The sequence below is a fragment of the Bos taurus genome, chromosome 26 (genome assembly GCF_002263795.3).
Source record: "Bos taurus isolate L1 Dominette 01449 registration number 42190680 breed Hereford chromosome 26, ARS-UCD2.0, whole genome shotgun sequence".
NCBI lineage: Eukaryota > Metazoa > Chordata > Mammalia > Artiodactyla > Bovidae > Bos > Bos taurus.
The window spans coordinates 12,299,006-12,313,782 of record NC_037353.1 but is presented as its reverse complement, the minus strand read 5'-3'; the positions used below and the strand labels follow the sequence as shown (position 1 = coordinate 12,313,782).

General features: G+C 41.8%; 1 long non-coding RNA gene across 1 annotated transcript in view; it reads left to right on the top strand.

Moving 5' to 3' along the window:
• LOC132343939 (uncharacterized) overlaps nucleotides 1–14,777 on the top strand; it is a 43,013-nt gene that overhangs the window by 16,212 nt on the left and 12,024 nt on the right. The window contains exon 2 of the long non-coding RNA XR_009492963.1: nucleotides 13,800–13,912. This is a non-coding gene — a long non-coding RNA (uncharacterized lncRNA). The remainder of the gene's footprint in view (nucleotides 1–13,799; nucleotides 13,913–14,777) is intronic.

Here is a 14,777-nt window from a genome sequence, read left to right as displayed (position 1 = left end):
CCTTCCAAAGAAATCCCAGGAATGATCTCCTCTAGAATGGACTTGTTGAATCTCCTTGCAGTCCAAGGGACTCTCAAGAGTCTTCTCCAACACCACAGTTCAAAAGCATCAATTCTTCAGCACTCAGCTTTCTTCACAGTGCAACTCTCACATCCATACATGACTACTGGAAAAACCATAGCCTTGACTAGATGGACCTTTGTTGGCAAAATAATATCTCTGCTTTTGAATATGCTCTCTAGGTTGGTCATAACTTTCCTTCCAAGGAGTAAGCGGCTTTTAATTTCATGGCTGCAGTCACCATCTGCAGTGATTTTGGAGCCCCCCAAAATTAAGCCTGACACTATTTCCACTGTTTCCTCATCTATTTGCCATGAAATGATGGGACCAGATGCCATGACCTTAGTTTTCTGAATGTTGAGCTTTAAGCCAACTGTTTCACTGTCCTCTTTCACTTTCATCAAGAGGCTTTTGAGTTCCTCTTCACTTTCTGCCATAAGGGTGGTGTCATCTGCATATCTGAGGTTATTGATATTTCTCCTGGCAATCTTCATTCCAGCTTGTGCTTCTTCCAGCCCAGAGTTTCTCATGATGTACTCTGCATAGAAGTTAAATAAGCAGGGTGACAATATACAGCCTTGACGTACTCCTTTTCCTATTTGGAACCAGTCTGTTGTTCCATGTCCAGTTCTAACTGTTGCTTCCTGACTGCATATAGGTTTCTCAAGAGGCAGGTCAGATGGTCTGGTATTCCCATCTCTTTCAGAACTTTCCACAGTTTATTGTGATCCACACAGTCAAAGGCTTTGGCATAGTCAATAAAGCAGAAATAGATTATTTTTCTGGAGCTCTCTTGCTTTTTCCATGATCCAGCGGATGTTGGCAATTTGATCTCTGGTTCCTCTGCCTTTTCTAAAACCAGCTTGAACATCTGGAATTTCACAGTTCACATATTGCTGAAGCCTGGCTTGGAGAATTTTGAGCATTACTTTACTATATATATGTGTATATGTATATATATATGTGTGTGTGTGTGTATATATATATATATATATATATATACATACATATTAGCACATGCACACACACACACTCTGGGAGATGGAAAAGGACAGGCAAGTCTGGCGTGCTGTAGTCCATGGGGTCACAAAGAGTTGGACACAACTTAGCAACTGAACAACAACACACCCTAACAATGTCTGTCTATCTCTGAGGTTGTGGATATTGCCTGATTTTATGGTGTCAGTGTCTCTTGTCATCTCTTAAGGACTCCCCATTCTAGATTTCAATCCAGTGGAAACTGGACTCTTTCTCTGCCCCTCAGTGACTTTTTAAACAAGGACAGGGCTAAGGGAGGTAGACTAGACACCCATGGAGACTTAGATGAGCGTCTCATTAATTATGCTAAAAGGATCATTTTTCTATCGTCCCCTAAATTATAACATTTTAATCTCTTTATCAGAAGAACAGGAATTTCAATAACCTCAACCATACCTTTAAAAGAGATAGTAATAAAAAACAAAGCTTTCAATGGAAGCTAAATCCATAATAGCCTTTAATGCTTTCCCCCTTCCACCCCCCATTGCTTTTCTTCTGGTTTTAAAAATTGTCCAAGGGTCAAATTTCAGGGAAGAGACAGCTTGAGCTGACTTATCCGTGCAGTGTCAGGGCATTCCTGAGTTGTTCACCTCTATTATTCAATCACATTCCCTCAGCGATCTGTGGTTTGCTCCCATCTCTCCTTCAGGGCTCTGCTCAAATCTCCCCTTACAAAGCAAGGCCTTCCCAGACTGTTCTTCATAACACAAGGATCCCTACCCACCCCTTCTCAGCTCCCTAGCCTCCTTTCCTGCTGTCTTTTCTTATTGCCAACCACCCTGTTTGTTAGTCTGAAGGTTGTCAGCTGGCTCCACTAGACACTGAACTGCCTAAGGATAGAGGTTTTTATGTTTTGTTCACTGCTGTGTCTTTAGCACCAGGAAGACTCTCTGGTGCATAGCAGTTGCTCAATGAATGCTTATTGAATGAATGAAATGTAGGAGGGAATCAAATAGTTAAATAAAGTACTGCTAGAGCAAAGAATAAAAAGATAACCTTAAGCTGAGCATCTTCTCCGCCTCCTGCTTCCAGCACTCCTAGATGCCATCATATAGGACAGAAGAAGAGAAAGGCGTTCACCAGTGTGGGACCAGAGTCTGTGTTAGACAAATAGGTTAAAGACAAAAAGATGCAGACGCTCTACTGTCTCTTGTAGCTGGGAAACAGGAATGGGTCTGGGGATGCAAAACGGCTGAAGGACTGTGGGTCTCTCGCTCTTCAGCACTCTGCTCAGCTTCAGTAGTACGTCTTGACCTCATTCTTCTAGAGCCATCATGAGGCAGTGGACATGGCTGCTAGGAGCTTTGGGATAGTATCATTATAGCTCTCAATCAAGGGGAAAGAAGGAATTCTTTTTTTCACTGTCTGCACATGAAATTCTAAAAAATAATTCCAATTGGTCTAATTTGACCCATTCTTCCAAATAGGTTCTAAGCTCCAAGAAAGCAGGAACGTATTCATTTTCTGCTCACTGCTGAATTCCAAGATCCTAAAGTAGTCCACGGCACAAAATAGGTGCTCACTAAATAATTCTTGGAGGGAGACTGGGAACTGCACTCTAATAGGTAAGGGGCAGGTGTTGTTACCCCGACACGCCACCAAAAACATTAAATTAGAGAAGAAAGGGATGCTGGGCAGCTAAAATTGTAGGTTCCCATCTTAGAGTATAAAGATTAAAAAAAATAATTTTTACTGGAGTCTAGTTGGTTTAGGACTTCCCAGTATCTCAGATGGTAAAGAATTTACCTGCATTATAGGAGACCTGGCTTCAATCCCTGGTTCAGGAAGATCCCCTGGAGAAAGGACAGGCAACCCACTCCAATATTCTTGCCTGGAGAATCCCCATGGACAGAGGAGCCTAATGGGCTATAGTCCACGGGGTCACAAAGAGTTGGACATGACTGAATGACTAACACACACACACACACACACACACAGTTGTTTTATAATGTTGTGCTAGTTTCTTCTGTACAGCAAAATGATTCTGCCATATATATACATGTATCCCCTCTCTTTTGGTAGAGATGGGGAAACAGTGGAAACAGTGTCAGACTTTATTTTTTGGGGCTCCAAAATCACTCCAGATGGTGACTGCGGCCATGAAATTGAGACGCTTATTCCTTGGAAGGAAAGTTATGACCAACCTAAATAGCGTATTGAAAAGCAGAGACATTACTTTGCCAACAAAGGTCCATCTAGTCAAGGCTATGGTTTTTCCAGTGGTCATGTATGGATGTGAGAGTTGGACTGTGAAGAAAGCTGAGCTCTGAAGAATTGATGCTTTTGAACTGTGGTGTTAGAGAAGACTCACCTCATGAGAAGAGTTGACTCATTGGAAAAGACTCTGATGCTGGGAGGGATTGGGGACAGGAGGAAAAGGGGACAACAGAGGATGAGATGGCTGGATGGCATCACCGACTGGATGGACATGAGTTTGAGTGAACTCCGGGAGTTGGTCATGGACAGGGAGGCCTGGCGTGCTGCGATTCATGGAGTCGCAAAGAGTCGGACATGACTGAGCGACTGAACTGAACTGAATTGAAAGTCCTTCTGATTTTTGTTTTCAAATAGAAGGGGTGATTTTCCATTTTCATCTTAGAGTCCCTTCCTGGGAGAGCACAATATTTGTTTGAAGGAATTAAACATTAAGGAAGAAATGAACTGTGGGCCTCTTCCAGTTATAAGGTTGATGGGACAAAATGTTACTTGTCTAGGTGCACACTTTTTACAGAAACAAAAGGATTACAATGTAAAGGGAATGAATACACAGGCAAATAGATTATGTTAGATGTTAGTTAACAATATCACACTTGATTTTTAAAAGTTTTAATGTGGGAAGGAATATATGCAGTACATTTTCATTGATTAAAAGAATGAAAAGTCCTTCATGAGAAACATGAGATCATTTACTAAAAATTCCTAAAGTTGTTTATATAATCTGAGCAGCAAAACTAGGAATTTTTCTAAATTTTCTAGATATGCAGAAATCTCTGCTAAGGAAATAATAAGAGATGTGCAAAAAATTTATGTAAGATTGTAATTACAGTTACTGATAATAGGAAAAAAAACCCTCACAATTGATAAAAAAAAAACAACAACCAAGAATTAAATAATCTGTGGTATATTGTATACTTATATATTGAACAAGACAAAAATCATGTTTTAGGACACTAATAACATAGGAAATTGTTCACAGTATACTATTAATTGAAAAATGCATGATTTTAAATTATAATGTAGAGTATGATTCTATTTTTATAAAAAAACAGTCATATTAATAGTGTGGGTCTTTGGACAGGATTAAAGTATTATTGCTGGATTTTTTTCTTTGTACTTTTTTGTAAACTTTGAATTTTTACAGTAAACATGTATTTCTTTTGTAACATTAAATTTGGAAAACATTTCTCCAATCTTCTTTGTATATAGAATTGAAGTAGCTAACAAATCTTGTGAAGTGTTCCTACTTATATTTGAAATCCTGAAATTTATATGGAAATATTTAAAATGCATGTATCCTGTGGATCTTTTTTTATTCTTTTTTATGTTGTTGGAGGAATTCAATCCTGCAGCATTTATTTCTTAAATCACTGCCCATTTCTCCACTTTGAAAATGATGTGCAATGAAAGTTCATGCAAGAAAAATATGTATATAAGTTATTGCAGGGAGCCAAGGGTACACATCTCTGGATGTGAAACTTTAACTGTAACACAAGTGTTGGTTTGCTTTCACTTATAAAATCTACCACCAAATGGGATGCTAGCAAGTACTGTGAACAACTCCACAGCAGGATCTATGGATAGAATTAGAACAATGTGGGAGGAAAGTAAAAGGTGATTCAAGAGGGCTGGTTAATTAAAGGAATAGCAGAATGGTGCTTTGCAGGTGGGGAATCAGCAACATTTCTGATTTGCATGCAAACAGGCTTGGGGAAAAGAGACAAAAACTAAACAGAAATAGAGCCAGTCTATTGGATTACTCAGGAAAATGTGTTCTTAAATCTGTCTTCAATGCACCAGAGTGATTGCACAGGTCCAGAATTTGTACTGTTTAATCCAACCCAGCCAAAATGCTTTAATGTCACTACTGATTCGTTTTTCGTTTAGTCCTTAAAGACTCCACAACTTTTATTTCAATTAGCATGTCTTATTGATGTTAATGGTTTTGTGTTTGTATAACAAAATGTTGACAGAAAAAATATGTTGTCTACCTGGCAGAGTAACAAGTAGTCAGAAAAAGTTGTGGAGAAGGACTAGTCACTTAAGAATGGATGTAGATTTAAATTAGTGAAAATTGAAGCAAAAATCTTCATTTAGATTTTAATCATCTTAATTTTGCAAAGACTTCTCATAGTTTCAGCAAGAAAGCTCAAACTCAAAAGACGGATTACTCAAAATAGGTTTCCTAAAAACAAACAAACAAAATGGTTTCCTATCGGTAACTTAATGGAAACAACAATATTGAAGTAGTTTTTTGCTCCAAATAGTTGAAAAGTTGGAAAACTCTGTATGTTTAGCAATAGAGCAATATTTATATGGTACATATGATACAGAGAAGGCAATGGCACCCCACTCCAGTACTGTTGCCCAGAAAATCCCATGGATGGAGGAACCTGGTGGGCTGCAGTCCATGGGGTCGCTAAGAGTCAGACACGACTGAGCGACTTCACTTTCACTTTTCACTTTCATGCATTGGAGAAGGAAATGGCGACCCACCCCAGTGTTCTTGCCTGGAGAATCGCAGGGACAGGGGAGCCTGGTGGGCTGCCGTCCATAGGGTCGCACAGAGTCGGACACGACTGAAGCGACTTAGTAGCAGCAGCAGCACATATGATACAGTCACTCACTGTACTGTGATACAAGTTTCAGAATGATGGTTAACAATACTCTGAGGTAGCATATGAACATTCACACCTTGAAAATGAAAGTCGCTCAGTCGTGTCTGACTCTTTTTGACCCCATGGATTATACAGTCCATGGAATTATCCAGCCCAGAATACTGGAGTGGGTAGCCTATCCCTTCTCCAAGGGATCTTCCCAACCCAGGGATCGAACCCAGGTCTCCCACATTGTGGGTGGATTCTTTACCAGCTGAGCCACAAGGGAAGCCCAAGAATACTGGAGTGGGTAGCCTATCCCTTCTCCAGTGGATCTTCCTGCAGGTAGATTCTTTACCAATTGAGCTATGAGGGAAGCCCTAATGTTATCTAAAAATCAGAATATTAAATTATATATGTAGATAGACATACCTGTATATTTACCTATAGCATATAAGGAAAAATTAATGAAAGGAAACATTAGTATGTTTGTAGTCAGTAGTTCGGAGAAGGCAATGGCACCCCACTCTAGTACTTTTGCCTAGAAAATCCCAGGGACGGGGAAGCCTGGTGAGCTGCCGTCTATGGGGTCGCACAGAGTTGGACAGGACTGAAGCGTCTTAGCAGCAGTCAGTAGTTAGTATACTAATATACTAATATACTACTAATAAACATTAGTAGTTAGTATACACTAGTACTCTATTCCTGGAGAAGACAATGGCCACCCACTCCAGTACTCTTGCCTGGAAAATCCCACAGATGGAGGAGCCTGGTAGGCTGCAGTCCATGGGGTCGCAAAGAGTTGGACACGGCTGAGCGACTTCTTTCACTTTTCACTTTCATGCACTGGAGAAGGAAATGGCCACCCACTCCAGTGTTCTTGCCTGGAGAATCCCAGGGATGGCGGAGCCTGGTGGGCTACTGTCTATAGGGTCGTACAGAGTCGGACACGACTGAAGCGACTTAGCAGTACTCTATTCCACTAGTTTTTCTTATCCATGCTAATATCAGTTAGGATACTGGTGTTTCATTTTTCATTTTCCAAAATTTCCATACCATGATTATATGAGAACTAACTTTAAAAAATTCACTTATATTCATCTCTACAATTAAAGAAAAAATACTCTGAATCAACTCCTGTAAGAATTCTTCTAAGGTTAAGCTGACCTCCTGTTAACTCCCATTAATTTTCTTACCTTGTAAAACATAACAAAAGTATCAAGTTTATTATGTTTATAACACTGGCATGGAATATATTGTTTCCCAAAGAGTCTAAATTTATTTTAAGACATAGGCCTTTTTTTCTACTTAGGATTAGATGAAGTAATGCATTTGGAAATTATTTCAAAATAAAATGAAAGCTAATCATCATAATCTCTACGATTCATGGTGTAAGGTTGTGTATATGATAGACACATGCTTATAAATGCTTATGCGATGGATGAATGAACTCAGGAGGGCAAAGAGCAATAGAGCCAAAAGATGGTTTTTCCTGGGTGCTTAAGGAGCAGGTAGCTTTAGGTGAGAATGGCATTAAAAAGTTGTCTGTAGGGTGACAGAAGGGTCTTCCCAAATCTGTAAATGGAATGAGTCCTCCAAAGGCCATCTAAGGGCAGCATAGAAGGGTGGAGGCTTTGATCTGCTAATCTACACAGAGAAGGGTAGTATTGAAAGGACCGTGTGGGCTTATATGAACTGCAAAGATAAAAATAACTGCAGGAATAAGGTTTTCTCTGAAGGCTCTAGAGTAAATCAGAAGCCTGAAGTTTAGCCATACGCATCTTCCTAATTCGGTTGTTCATGACACCAACTGTGGAATGAGAGCCCAGGCTGAGGATGGACGGCACCAGTCCCTGCCTGTCTTCTCTCTGGGGCTTCCCTGGTGGCTCAGACAGTAAAGAATCTGCCTGCCATACCAGAGACCCAGGTTTGATCCCTGGGTTGGGAAGATCCCCTGGGGAAGGGAATGGCTACCCACTGTACTCTGTGTACCCACTGTACTCTGTCCAGAGTACTGGACAGAGGAGCCTGCGGGGGCTACAGCCCATGGAGTCACAAAGAGTCCGACACGGCCGAGTAACTAACACTTATCACTGGCACTGCAGGTGAAGAGAGCATCAGGACTCCACACAGGCTCCTCTGTGATGATGGCTCTTCCTCCCATCTCTGCAACTCCTTGACACAGATGCTGACAGAGACACATTGTACTCTTACACATGTACTCGAGTGCACGCTGTTATACATTATAAATCAGCACTTAGGGAAGAAACATTTCTCTGCGGGCCAGGTAAACTGTAGAAACATTGATCTGTTCAAAACCTGCCCAACTTAGTGTCTAAACAGACCCCTTGGCTTCTTCAGGTGGAGCAGATTGCATTTGGGTCTGCATTTATGTCCTCCCCAGAGCCGTGGGTGGGCATTGCACAACCAAAAGACTCACTCGGGTGGCTTTTCACAGAACTGAAAAACAGGCATCAAAAACCCAAGCTGCCACCTCTGAAGAGGGAGTCTGCCTGCAACTTTTCCAGCTTGAGAATAAGGTACACTAAAGAAGACTTATAAGAAAAGATTAACCCTACCAACTATTAAAATGCATAATGAAGTTAGAGTAATTAAATCAGTTTATAATCAAGGTAGAAATAGAAAATCAATGAAACAGATTAGAGAGTCTAGAAATAGACCTGAATTTGTTTTCAGATTTGACATGCCGGATAGTATTTAGAATTATAAAGGCAAAATTAGATTTTGTAATAAATTATGTTTGGACAACTGGAAATTTGGAAACAGTGCATAGCTAGATCCTTACTTCATGTCTTACACTAAAATAAATCCCAAGTTATTAAAACATTTATACTTAAAGAATTAGGAATGACAGTACTGGAAGAAAATACCACTAATTAAAAAAAATAATTTTGGAGTGGGGGAACTCTTGGGGTCTGACATAAAACCCAGAAGTTCTAAAGCACAAAGTTGATAAATTGGATTGTTTCAGATCAGATCAGATCAGTCGCTCAGTCGTGTCCAACTCTTTGAGACCCCATGAATCGCAGCACGCCAGGCCTCCCTGTCCATCACCAACTTCCGGAGTTCACTCACACTCACGTCCATCGAGTCAGTGATGCCATCCAGTCATCTCATCCTCTGTCATCCCCTTCTCCTCCTGCCTGCAATCCCTCCCATCATCAGAGTCTTTTCCAATGAGTCAACTGTTCACATGAGGCAGCCAAAGTACTGGAGTTTCAGCTTTAGCATCATTCCTTCCAAAGAAATTCCAGGGCTGATCTCCTTCAGAATGGACTGGTTGGATCTCCTGGCAGTCCAAGGGATTCTCAAGAGTCTTCTCCAACACCACAGTTCAAAAGCATCAATTCTTCGGTGCTCAGCCTTCTTCACAGTCCAACTCTCACATCCATACATGACCACAGGAAAAACCATAGCCTTCACTAGACGAACCTTTGTTGGCAAAGTGATGTCTCTGCTTTTGAATATGCCATCTAGGTTGGTCATAATTTTCCTTCCAAGGAGTAAGCGTCTTTTAATTTCAGGGCTCAGTCACCATCTGTAGTGATTTTGGAGCCCAGAAAAATAAAGTCTGACACTGTTACCACTGTTTCCCCATCTATTTCCCATGAAGTGGTGGGACCAGATGCCATGATCTTCATTTTCTGAATGTTGAGCTTTAAGCCAACTTTTTCACTCTCCTCTTTCACTTTCATCAAGAGGCTTTTGAGTTCCTCTTCACTTTCTGCCATAAGGGTGGTGTCATCTGCATATCTGAGGTTATTGATATTTCTCCTGGCAATCTTGATTCCAGCTTGTGTTTCTTCCAGTCCAGCATTTCTCATGATGTACTGTGCATAGAAGTTAAATAAGCAGGGTGACAATATACAGCCTTGACGAACTCCTTTTCCTATTTGGAACCAGTCTGTTGTTCCATGTCCAGTTCTAACTGTTGCTTCCTGACCTGCATACAAATTTCTCAAGAGGCAGATCAAGTGGTCTGGTATGCCCATCTCTTTCAGAATTTTCCACACTTTATTGTGATCCACACAGTCAAAGGCTTTGGCATAGTCAATAAAGCAGAAATAGATGTTTTTCTGGAGCTCTCTTGCTTTTTCCATGATCCAGCAGATGTTGGCAATTTGATCTCTGGTTCCTCTGCCTTTTCTAAAACCAGCTTGAACATCAGGAAGTTCAAGGTTCACATATTGCTGAAGCCTGGCTTGGAGAATTTTGAGCATTACTTTACTAGCGTGTGAGATGAGTGCAATTGTGTGGTAGTTTGAGCATTCTTTGGCATTGCCTTTCTTTGGGGTTGGAATGAAAACTGACCTTTTCTGTCCTGTGGCCAGTCCTGTGGCCACTGCTGAGTTTTCCAAATTTGCTGGCATATTGAGTACAGCACTTTCACAGCATCATCTTTCAGGATTTGGAATAGCTCAACTGGAATTCCATCACCTCCACTAGCTTTGTTCGTAGTGATGCTTTCTAAGGCCCACTTGACTTCACATTCCAGGATGTCTGGCTCTAGGTCAGTGATCACACCATCGTGATTATCTGGGTCGTGAAGATCTTTTTTGTACAGTTCTTCTGTGTATTCTTGCCATTTCTTCTTAAGATCTTCTGCTTCTGTTAGGTCCATACAATTTCTGTCCTTTATCGAGCTCATCTTTGCATGAAATGTTCCTTTGGTGTCTCTGGTTTTCTTGAAGAGATCCCTACCTAGTCTTTCCCATTCTGTTGTTTTCCTCTATTTCTTTGCATTGATCGCTGAAGAAGGCTTTCTTATCTCTCCTTGCTATTCTTTGGAACTCTGCATTCAGATGTTTATGTCTTTCCTTTTCTCCTTTGCTTTTCGCTTCTCTTCTTTTCACAGCTATTTGTAAGCCCTCCCCAGACAGCCAGTTTACTTTTTTGCATTTCTTTTCTATGGGAATGGTCTTGATCCCTGTCTCCTGTACAATGTCACGAACCTCATTCCATAGTTCATCAGGCACTCTGTCTATCAGATCTAGGCCCTTAAATCTATTTCTCACTTCCACTGTATAATCATAAGGGATTTGATTTAGGGTCATACCTGAATGATCTAGTGGTTTTCCCTACTTTCTTCAATTTAAGTCTGAATTTGGCAATAAGGAGTTCATGGTCTGAGCCACAGTCAGCTCCTGGTCTTGTTTTTGCTGACTGTATAGAGCTTCTCCATCTTTGGCTGCAAAGGATATAGTCAATCTGATTTCGGTGTTGACCATCTGGTGATGTCCATGTGTAGAGTCTTCTCTTGTGTTGTTGGAAGAGGGTGTTTGTTATGACCAGTGCATTTTCTTGGCAAAACTCTATTAGTCTTTGCCCTGCTTCATTCCGTATTCCAAGGCCAAATTTGCCTGTTACTTCAGGTGTTTCTTGACTTCCTACTTTTGCATTCCAGTCCCCTATAATGAAAAGGACATCTTTTTTGGGTGTTAGTTCTAAAAGGTCTTGTAGGTCTTCATAGAACCATTCGACTTCAGCTTCTTCAGCATTACTGGTTGGGGCATAGACTTGGATTACTTTGATATTGAATGGTTTGCCTTGGAAATGAACAGAGATCATTCTGTCGTTTTTGAGATTGCATCCAAGTACTGCATTTCGGACTCTTTTGTTGACCATGATGGCCACTCCATTTCTTCTGAGGGATTCCTGCCTGCAGTAGTAGATATAATGGTCATCTGAGTTAAATTCACCCATTCCAGTCCATTCAGTTCGCTGATTCCTAGAATGTCGACATTCACTCTTGCCATCTCCTGTTTGACCACTTCTAATTTGCCTTGATTCATGGACCTGACCTTCCAGGTTCCTATGTAATATTGCTCTTTACAGCCTTGGACCGTGCTTCTATCACCAGTCACATCCACAGCTGGGAATTCTTTTTCTTTGGTTCCATCCCTTCATTCTTTCTGGAGTTATTTCTCCACTGATCTCCAGTAGCATAATGGGCACCTACTGACCTGGGGAGTTCCTCTTTCAGTATCCTATCATTCTGCCTTTTCATATTGTTCATGGAGTTCTCAAGGCAAGAATACTGAAGTGGTTTGCCATTCCCTTCTCCAGTGGACCACATTCTGTCAGATCTCTCCACCATGACCCACCTGTCTTGGGTTGCCCCACAGCATGGCTTAATTTCATTGAGTTAGACAAGGCTGTGGTCCTAGTGTGATTAGATTGACTAGTTTTCTGTGAGTATGGTTTCAGTGTATCTGCCCTCTGATGCTCTCTTGCAACACCTACCATCTTACTTGGGTTTCTCTTACCTTGGGCATGGGGTATCTCTGCATGGCTGCTCCAGCAAAGCGCAGCCTTTGCTCCTTACCTTGGTTGAGGGGTATCTCCTCACCGCCACCCTTCCTGACCTTCAGTGTGGGATAGCTCCTCTAGGCCCTCCTGCGCCCGCGCAGCCAGGGCTCCTTGGACGTGGAGTTGGTCCTCCCGGCTGCCGCCCCTGACCTCGGGCTTAGAGGAGTGGGGTTGCTCCTCCCGCCCACTGCCCCTGGCCTCCGGCTTGGGGTGTGGGTCATCTCCTCCTGGCCGCTGCCCCTGACCTAGGACGCGGGGTAACTCCTCTAGTCGCAGCCCCTGACCTTGGACGCGGGGTAGCTCCTCTTGTCGCCACCCCTGGCCTCGGACGCTGGGTATCTCCTCTGGGCCACCCGCCCTGACCTCGGATGCGCGGTAGCTCCTCTCGGCTGTTCCTGCGCTGTCGCAGTCTGGTACTCTCGGCCGCTGCCCCTGACCTCGGACGTGGGGTAGCTCCTCTTGGCCACCGCCCTTCGGGCATGGGGTCCTCCCGGGTTCTGCCCCTGACCTCGGACGTGGGGTGGCTCCTCTCGGCTGCGCTTTGGCGCGCCTGTCGCAGTGTTTAAAATATATATAAAACTTTAGAATGTTAACAATACTTGTAAACGAAAAATTCAAAGAACAAAATGGGAAAAATGAATGAGTATGATAAAGATATTATCATTTTGTATATATTTGTGGATATTCTTACAAATCAAGACGAGTAAATGGACAGTGAATCAAGGATATGAATAAGTAGTTCATGGAGGAAATGTGTTTCTGTGTGTGTACAAATAAGGCATTGTAAATGTGCACTGAAGATTTATAATGGAGATTAAAACATTAAATACCATTTTCATTTAGTAGTGAATACTGGCATTGGCCAGGTTGTAGAAAAGTGAACACTTTACCTTCTATTATTGTTGAGAGCAATCTGACTTCATCTATCAAAATTTACAATGTACGTATTTTTTTTAGCATAGGGTTCCACTTCTAAGATCTGCTTGCACAGATACACAAAGATACATGTTCAATTTGACTGCAGCATGGCTTGTAATAATAAGCAATGGATAGTCATCCCATGGTCTCTTACAAGAGGGCTCATTAAATTACAGTCTGCCCAGACAATATTCAGTTCTTAAAAAGAGTGAATTAGATCTGAGTGTACTGATACGGAAAAATGTTCAAATACATGAAGTTAAAAAAAGCAAGTGATGGAACAGTGTGCTTTGTGTGATTCTCATTTGAATATTTTAAAAAGTACCATCTATAGAATCAGTTGCATGTTTGTAAATCATTTCTTAAAGGATATAAACTATGAAATGTGGTTACTCAAGTAGTAAGGGCACTTGGGGGACTCAGGTGATAAGGAGAGGAATTTTATATCACATACCATTCTGCATAATTGAGGATTTTCCTCTTGATATGTAATATTTTGGACACAACTGAGTGACTAAGTGACTAATCACATACACACATAATATTTTTACATGTAACAAATTTAATCATTGGGACCAGTCTTGGCCAGGGCAGCAGATTATATACTGGAGGTCTAGATATTTGTGTTTACCTTTGCAGGTCGAGGAAACCAGATGGGGTAAGAAACACATGTGATTACTCTAGAAAGAATGACTTAGCACATGTCACCCTAAGGAATGCAGTGTCACCAAGAACCTTGGACCAGCACTGAGGTGAGATGGGACAGTCTAAGGCATAGAATTCATGTCTTTCCTTTTCTCTTCTGGTGTGGTGCAGAGGGTGGTCCCTGGCATGGCTCTCCCTCTCTGCATTCTCTGGGGAGCCAGCTCTGCGCTGGGGTTTTGCTACCTTGTCATCGTACCCTGGGTCTCACCTTCTGCTTGCAAAAAAAGATGGTGCAAGAGAACAGCCACTGTCACTGAAGAGACTCCTCAGCTTCCTCTACTAGGCTCTAGCATGACGATTTTGGAATGGTAAGAAGTCTCCCCTATCTAATTACTATAAATGTGTTTATGCATTAGAAAACATCAGAGTCACTTAATGACAACAGCTTGAGAATTACTCAGGGAGTGTTAGGAAAAATGAGAAATCTTCAACACAGCCTACATTCATTATCACTAGGGCAAGAAAGGACTTACAGAAGGTACTCTGGAATTTGATAGCTCTTGAATGTCTTTTGTCTTTTCCTCTTTCTCCTTTCTTCTCTGGGAAGCCAGACATAATCTTTCAGTTGACTTTTCATAACTGCCTGAGGAGGTGGCAGTTGACTATTTTTTCAACTTTCTTTTCTTTTTCTTCTACACCCAAAGCAGTGTTTAGGCTCCAGTCAATGGTGTGGAAATGATAGGATTCTTGTGACAGGTTGGAAGGTTAAGAAACTGGAAAGCTTCACCAATGATAAGTCACAGCCCTCAGAGAAAGGCTGGAAGGGAGTTCAGTTTGACTTGGCTCATGAGGAGGGTGTCCCGAGTGCCACCGGGCAAGCACGTAGCTGCCTCTGGCCGGCGTGTTTTCTCAGACCAGGAGTGTGTCCTCAAGAAGTCAGTCTTCACAACTGAAGTAACTCAATCTGAGATG